Source organism: Trachurus japonicus, unplaced genomic scaffold (genome assembly GCF_045865225.1).
Source record: "Trachurus japonicus isolate A0001 unplaced genomic scaffold, Traja_1.0 AP030125.1".
In the NCBI taxonomy this organism is placed as follows: domain Eukaryota; kingdom Metazoa; phylum Chordata; class Actinopteri; order Carangiformes; family Carangidae; genus Trachurus; species Trachurus japonicus.
The window spans coordinates 3003-10153 of NW_028220258.1; the positions used below are offsets into that span (position 1 = coordinate 3003).

General features: G+C 39.9%; 1 pseudogene across 1 annotated transcript; it reads left to right on the forward strand.

The window, feature by feature from the left end:
- The first annotated feature begins 4806 nt into the window (after positions 1-4806).
- On the forward strand, positions 4807-5612 carry LOC146960694 (chromatin assembly factor 1 subunit A pseudogene; annotated as a pseudogene). The gene is made up of 3 exons (XR_015035390.1): positions 4807-4887; positions 5132-5233; positions 5346-5612. The product of XR_015035390.1 is annotated as a chromatin assembly factor 1 subunit A pseudogene (transcript).
- The last annotated feature ends 1539 nt before the right edge of the window (positions 5613-7151 follow it).

Consider the following 7151-nt stretch of genomic DNA (forward strand, 5'->3'; position numbering starts at 1 on the left):
CATTGTAATGTGATGATGTGCTGCAAACTGGTATGAGTAATCAAGGAGATAACAAACACCTGTAACCAATTGAAGGCGGTGGAGGAGAGCAGAATTCAACATAACATAACAAGAGTTCTTCCCTTGGATTCGAACCAGTGACCTTGGGGTTGGCAAGCGGCCACCCTACCCCCTACACTGCAGTGGAGTTGTGGAGAAGAGAGGTTGAGACTTTAATGAATGTGAGATTTTTCAATGATGCTTAAAAAAAAAAGTAAGGAAAGTGCAGAAATTAGCCACACCAAGCAAGAAGAGGACTTTTTTGTGACCTGTGACTATTTTTTGGTGAATTAAAATGAATTAAAAAGCACTTAACAGCAAGTTACAAAGTTGAGCTCCTTCTCCTGCTGCTGTGAAAAAAATGCATTGGGCTGAATGAGAGCAGAGAGCTCCCTGGTCGCATTTAAAAAATATTTTAAATTATTATCTAAGTCTCTTTGCATTTTTGACGGCATTGTGAGACCTAAGACAAGCGTGGCTACAAACTCCAAAATCATGAGTGTAGAGTGTCATTTGTAGCTTTGCTGGCAGTTTCAGAAGAAAAGTTCCAGTCGCTTTTTTGGATCTCCTGCACTCTACGATGACGTCACCCACTCTGACCCAACCCCATACACACTCATTGAAAAGTGTGAAATTTGTCAGAAATCCTCATGTGCTTTTAAAGGATTTATCTCAAAAACGGTACAAGCTATGAAAAAGTTGTACATACAGGATGAATACATTAGAAGTTTGTCTACAGCTCAGAATTTGAATGAAGTCTCTAGCTGAAAGTATGTGGACGCTTTAAAGGCTGAAAGAAGTAAGAAGATTTGAAGAGTTTCAAGACTGTTCCAATGCATTCTCTATGGGGGAAAAAAAATCAGAAATAGTTGAATATTGCAAAAAGTATGAATAGTTGAAAAGAGAAAAGACATAGCACACCTGTCCCGAAAAGGCTGAACATTTTGATGTGAGAATTGTTGAAATAGCACAAAGTATGAAGGACTAGTTAAGTGTCAAAAGTATAAAGAAAATGGCCGAACAGAAGAACAATAGTGTGAATGCTTCCAGCATTCACACTAACTAGAAAAAACATTTCCAAGAATGGAAATGGTGTGAATGCTTCCAGCAATGCTGAATGAGCTGAAGAAATTGTTGAAAGAAAGAAAGAAAGAAAGAAAGAAAGAAAGAATCAAACAAACAAAGAAGTAAAAAGACAGAAATGGAGTGAAAGAAAGAAAGAAAGAAAGAAAGAAATGGAGTAAAAACAAAGGAAGAGAAAAGGAGTAGAAAGAAAGAAAGAATCAAACAAACAAAGAAGTAAACAAACAGAAATGGAGTGAAAGAAAGAAAGAAAGGAATGGAGTAAAAACAAAGGAAGAGAAAAGGAATAGAAAGAAAGAAAGAAACAATCAAACAAACAAAGAAGTAAAAAGACAGAAATGGAGTGAGTGAAAGAAAGAAGGAAAGAAAGAAAGAAAAAGAGAGAGGGGGATGATAGATAGAAAGAGGTAGATGGATGGATGGATAGAGAGGGAAGGATAGAAAAAGTTACGTAAAATACAAATGAAGGAGTAGAAGAAAGAAAGAAAAAAAGGAGACAGAGGGGTTAAAAATAGGGAGGGGGATGGGAGATAGATAGATAGATAGATAGATAGATAGATAGATAGATAGATAGATAGATAGATAGATAGATAGATAGATAGATAGATAGATAGATTCATGAGAAAAAATTAATTGTTGGAGATGTTTACATCAAAAGTATAAAATAATTGAGAGGCTGATGAATTTGAGCTGAAAACCTGTGTGTGTCTGGATGTGTGAGTCTGACGGTCTCTCTGTCTGTGTGTACATGTGCAGAAAGCCACAGAACTCCTCTCTCCCTAATGATCTGATTGATTGGCATCCTGCCCTCAGAAGTTACCATGGCGACTACCATGCTTACATTTTACGTGTGGAACAGTGTTGTGTTTGTGTGTTTGTCTGTTTGTGTATGTTTGTGTGTTGTGACTGTGTGTGAGTGTCTGTGTGTGTCTGTCTGTGTGAGTGTGATGCCTGTGTTTGTGCGTGGACATCCTCTGTCAGTCTGGTTTATCATGTGTCTGTGTGGGCTGTGTTTAAAAACATCTTAACGAGCGGCCAGGCTGCACCTGCACTGTTCTATTTATAGACGTGATAACGAGCTGGCCGCTACAGCTGGACCAACTGCACACAGAGCAGAGCAGAGAGATTTGAGCTCTGAGCAGCTTCCCAAAACAGCCCAGAAAAAGAGAACCGTAACTCTTATCAGAATGTGGTCCTCCTGACCATCTGGGCAAGGAGACCTTCCTGAGCACATTGATGTGCATTAAATGTTTGTAGGGCAAAAACTTTTCTCAGGGTCGCAAGGTAGAAAAGGGGGGCATTTCTGCTTTTCTAAAAAAATCAGCTCCTACTTTTCTATTGAAGTGGATGAGCCACTGGAGCGGGTCTAGCTGGACAATTAGGCTCATAGAGACAATTCTGTAAGTCTGTCTGCTGTTTTGAACACATTAAATGAGACACGACAAGTGTGGCTACAAACCGGTGAGGAAATCATGTGTCTAGAGTTTAATTTGTGGCCGTGCTGGCAATTTATCCAGAAAAAATCCTGAATGTTTTTTCGATCCCTCTCACTCTAACGATGATGTCACTCACTCTGACCCAACCCCATACACACTCATTGAAAAGTGTGAAATTTGTCAGAAATCCTCATGTGCTTTTAAAGGATTTATCTCAAAAACGGTACAAGCTATGAAAAAGTTGTAAATACAGGATGAATACATTAGAAGTTTGTCTACAGCTCAGAATTTGAATGAAGTCTCTAGCTGAAAGTATGTGGATGCTTTAAAGGCTGAAAGAAGTAAGAAGATTTGAAGAGTTTCAAGACTGTTCCAATGCATTCTCTATGGGGAAAAAAGAAATCAGAAATAGTTGAATATTGCAAAAAGTATGAATAGTTGAAAAGAGAAAAGACATAGCACACCTGTCCCGAAAAGGCTGAACATTTTGATATTTGAATTGTTGAAATAGCACAAAGTATGAAGGACTAGTTACATGACGAAGAAAGGCAGAAAATGGCCGAACCGAATAACAATAGTGTGAATGCTTCCAGCATTCACACTAACTAGGAAAAAATCCACACAATAACAGTAGTGCCCGGGCTTCGCCCGGGCACTGGTCCCTGCAGCTATTTCATAGCTGTTGGGACCAGTGCCCGGTGCGATTGCCCGCGGCCCTAATTAGCAAAAATGAAGGCCATTAAAAAGTATTAAAAAGTAATAAATGTAATCTGACGAGGTATTAAATTTTTGAAGCACTATCCAACTATGAGTTTGTTCCCATTTGTGTTAAGTGCAGGCCTAAAAATCCCGTGAATTTATTTAGCCTATATTTCATAAATTATATGTGCAAGTAGGACCAGAGCGATATCAATGATGTGACGTCGGTCAGTGTGCGTTCGCGGTAAAACTATTTGCGCTTCAGTCTAAAACCGTGCCGCCTGGGTGATTTTGGCTGCTGCCTTGGTTAAAACGTGTGTGCATGGAGGACAGTTCAGATGTATTGTCATTACTTTCAATATAGATGCGCATCATGCGCGATCACAATGTGTCAGTGTTGGGTCAGACCAAGATTCTCCCTCGGTGTCTCTCCTACTGTTTCCCACGGAGCTCTGCCCCGTTTGAAAGGTGAAGGAAGCCCATATGTGAAAAGATGTCAGGTCAGTAAAATGTTGAACAGGCTGATAATCACGTGAAAGTGAAGCAACCTCATTCATAGTTCGCTCTGATTATACAATATCCAATGTAGCGACATGCACGCTCACAACTGGAAGCAGCACCGTAGCTGCGCGCATTCGGTGCGACGGCTTGTTTTTTCGTGCACGAGTATCATTATCAGCTGTGCGCTGCAGACATGCACAGTTCCCTATGTTGCTGTGTCAGGCAGGTGTTTCCCACAGAGCTCTGCCCAATTTAAATAAACACAAAGGTTTCCAAAGTGCTGTACAGACAAACGTAATCACAGAAGGCTAAAAATGAAGTAAAGGTGAGCTGTCAAGATGTATGCAGTAATTAATTATTTCATATACTGTACCTATCACTCCTATTATTTCCAATTCACAGGTGCATTAGAATATCATGGTTAAGTTTATCAAGGCATATGTCAGTATTTCAATTCAACAAGTGAAACTAACACAAAGAATGAAACATTTCATGTCTTTATTTATTCTATTTATTTTAATTGTACTAATTATGACTAACGTTAAATGAAGACTTATAATTCAGTATCCCCAAAAATCTAAATATTACAAAGGACCAATTAATAAAAAAAATAAAATAAAAAAAAAAAGCATTTTTAATAGGCTACAGAAATGTTGGCTTTACTTCTGGAAATGGACTTTTCCATGATATTATAATGTATTGAGATGAACCTGTATATAATTTGTTAATGCTGAGTGTCACCGCCCTAAGCACACCCCCCTAACAGGTAACAGGTACTTGATTTGAATTGTGAGCATTTGCCTACTACACAGTAATCTGTTACTTTTTAATTAGTTACCCCCAACACTGAAGTTCGAAAAGTTGCCACTACAGTTGCAGCTCGAAGTCGTGTTGGTAATAAAAAATATTGTGACGGTATTAAAAAAGGTATTAAAAGGTATTAAATTCAACTTAAGAATTTCTGTATAAACCCTGTAGTAGATGATCCAAGTTTGTTATATTCCTTTGGGGGTTTTTTTATTAATAAAGTGGTGGTCTCTTACTGCAGGATTTGTTGGACTACGAGGTGGACAGTGATGAAGAATGGGAGGAAGAGGAGCCAGGAGAGTCTCTGTCACATAGTGAAGGGGTAAGTTTCATTGGAGGTTCACTGGTGTTACTTTTATTTTCACTTATCTTGTTGTGTCTTAATCAGTGCCTTGTATTGTTACTTAGTTTACTATAGATGGTAAATGGTATCCTATGCGGCACATAGACCATTTTCTTTTTTCACCAACCACCATAGTTGGTAGTCAGGTTATAAGTAAGGTATAAGGAAAAAGGAGGGGATTGTATTTGTTGACTTGAGTCTTTGAACTCCTGATCATTTTCAGGAAGATGAAGAGGAAGGAGGTGAAGATGATGACAACGACGACGACGGCTTCTTTGTACCTCATGGCTACCTTTCAGATGATGAAGGGGCTCTGGAAGAGGAGGTATGAAGAGGAGTTACAATATTGTTACCTTAGTGTGAAACGGGTCTTTGGATGTTCTTGTTTCCAAATGCTTCCTGTTTGCACCGCTGTTAATACACATCTAATGTCCCAGGAGGGTGGAGACCTGGAGAAGCAGAAACTGCGTCAGAAGCTGAAAGCGAGAGAGTGGGATGAGCTGATGTCTACCAAGAAGAAGATGAAGGTGCTGGAGCCTGTGGTGAGGGGCTGCATCTGGGATGGGGAAGGACCTGCTTCGGATGTCTTCCAGCCTTTTGCTGTGTGTCTGGTCGAACCTTTACCCAAGGCCGACACCAGTCTCAGCCCAGAGGAGCAGTCACAGAAGTCTCAGAGAGAAGCACAATGTAAGTGTGTCACATGATTCACTTGGATACGTGGATGAATGTTGGAAAAAAAACCTTTAAGTGATGCACTGCCAGGAATAATTGTCTGACTCACTTGCTATTGTTGTAGATTTTGTGGTTTGTCTGGCTCCATCAGCTTTGGTTGCCATTGTCAGTAGGAAATACCATACATCCCCAAAGGCAACTTTATCAATATTATGCAACAGCAATAATTCTTTTGTATATTTTGTATATGATGGCACAACTTTGGTGAAGGTGAAATTTCAACACTACACTTAAAGGGACAACGAGGAGTTTTGGAAAGCGAAGTGTGTTCATACTACATTTACCATGAGCCTCCGTGCGCACGGTGAAATTCTGTGACCGGCACAAGACGGACGTCTTGCCAAGAAAGTTTTCATTCATCAACAATGAAAGTTAGAGCTTCGAAGACGATCAGATACCATCATAGTTCCAACCATTAACGACGATTCGGTGGCATGATTCCCACGCGGGCACTGTCCGCGAAACCGAAAGTAAGGGTCAGCTCGCCCAGCATTTCCACCATTAATTAAAATAACAAAATAACGATAGAGACAAAACGATATATTTATTGATTCGATTTAATATCGATTCAATGAGGGGTATTTTATGTTCCCAGAGTTTCTGTTTTGTAAATCAGTCAATATATTTTTTATCACACAATCATGTGTGGACAGCAGATTCTTCAAAAGAGTAAGCTAATGGTTTAAATCATGAATCAGATCTATATCAGGGTTGGAAATTAACTTTTATTTTTATTTTATTTACCTTTTTTAATTTTTCTGCTCTTTGTGCTTTGTAGGGAAGTAACAATATCAAAATCTCACAATATTACAATACCTAAATAACATACCTAAATAACAAGCCCATGGTATTTATCACTCACTGTCACTCATCACTCACTGTATGATAATACCACATAAGCTCCAGTACAATATATATTCCATTATCCATAAGTCAACAACAAGAACATTTGGTCAAAGATGAAATATCTTATCTGCCTTTCTCAGTCACCAGCCTCTCTCCCCTTCTCCCACCCTCACCTGCCTGTCAGCCCCCCTCCACCTCCCTCTCTCCCCCCATCACCTGGCTCACCTCGCTGCTTCTCCCTCTCCACCTTTTAATAAATTCCTGGCTCTGTATCTGCCATCACACAACACAACGGTAGTTTTTTCAACAGTGTGAGAAGTTAAACGATGTCCTCGAGTCGCGACATCTGCGCTGTCGGTCCATGTGTCTGTCTCACGTGCATCTCACGTGTATCTGCCGTCATACAACACAGCGGTAGTTTTTTTTTTCAACAGTATAAGTTTAACGATGTCCGCGTATTCCGCGAGTCGCAACATAGTATGTCTGCCTCATGTGCGTTACTGCAGCCTTCAGTAGAAGCTGCAGCTACTGTTGTTGCTGCAGGTAGCCTGCCCGTAGCGCTTTGACATTAGTGAAACAACGCAGCCACACACATACACACTGCAGTCAGCTGACACGGTGACACAAATGTCTCTGTGCCGTCATTTCATATCATTATTATTATT